Genomic DNA, 1,292 nt, shown 5'->3' with positions numbered 1-1,292 from the left:
AGACTATCTGTCTCGCATGATTTGTCATGGATTTATTACAGCTTGGGCTTGGAGACTACAAGTGTATGACAGAAAGTCATGTTTTACCACTCCAAACCCCACCTTTGTGGGGAGTGGAAGTCTACCACCAAGTCATGTTTTTGGAGGATGACACCGATACTAGGGACTCAAGGACGCGCCAGAGTGACCCAGATCATTTTTTTTGCTGATATGTGATGATGTGATTTTTTCATGACAGTGTGGAAAAGCAAAATCAAAAACATCACTCAATCAAAAAATCTGACTCTGAGCAATAAATCAGAGTTGAGCCCTAAGGCTTGCAGGTGTGAACGGAGGCCTAAATTGTCAGGATGTCTGCATTCATTTTGCCTTTCTTCAAAACCTCTCTCTCACAAGTTTTAGGCTATAAAATAGAAGTGCAATCTAAATCACCCCTTCAAACGCCATTAAAATGTTTTTAACTCAGGGGCCTACCTACAGATGGGGCCCTCAAGATTATGTAACATAAAGACCAACTTATTGTCATCCATATCTTTTCATTAGATCTGCTGTAGTGGTGCTACAGCATTACCAAAAGAAAATGAAAATTGCAATTAATTCAAACTCTGGGCACTTTGATTTTCTACAACAAATGTTTTGATAATTGCAAGCAAAAAGGACAAATATTACATTAATTTTAACATTCATTTATTTATATATTTCAAAATATTGCACATTGAACGTCTTACTTTTCAAAACCATATAATTTGGAAAATATGGGTAGATCTGATGGATATTTTTCATTTATTCATGAATCATTTTTTAGATTAAATGATAACTGTTATTAATGAATAATGAATAATAGACAGCTACGGCCCTTAGGTCAAATTCAACATTCAATTTTAGCTGCCAATGTCACACAGTAAGCCCCTGGGAATATCATAGGAGTATGGAAAGGGAGTTCTCCGTCACTGACTTCACCTGCATCCGTGAGCAGTGTGCGGTGCCACAGCGGCAGCTAGGGAGCCTGCTCCCGTGTGCTTTTCGTCCAGATGCAAGTGTACCCACGAAGCGTGTGGTGGGAGATCACAGCGCTTTGTCTAAGTTTCTAAACGTAAGCGACGCTTCCACGGCGGTTAATGCGCTCATGCGGATTCAGGCGGCACCGAGACCCGACGAGGCTGAATCGGCAGTGAGCGGTCTCACCCGGCCGGCAGCAGCAGTAGGTTCAATGGCGTGCTTCAGCCTGATCGTTGAGAGTCCGTTTCGGGCAGAAATAAACACCTTACCTTTTTTGAGGGGGCGGTAGGTCT

The sequence above is a fragment of the Morone saxatilis genome, unplaced genomic scaffold (genome assembly GCF_004916995.1).
Source record: "Morone saxatilis isolate NCDOM2014 unplaced genomic scaffold, NCSU_SB_2.0 Contig11, whole genome shotgun sequence".
Lineage (NCBI taxonomy): Eukaryota > Metazoa > Chordata > Actinopteri > Moronidae > Morone > Morone saxatilis.
The sequence above is the reverse complement of the archived record's forward strand: the minus strand, read 5'-3'. Positions refer to the sequence as shown.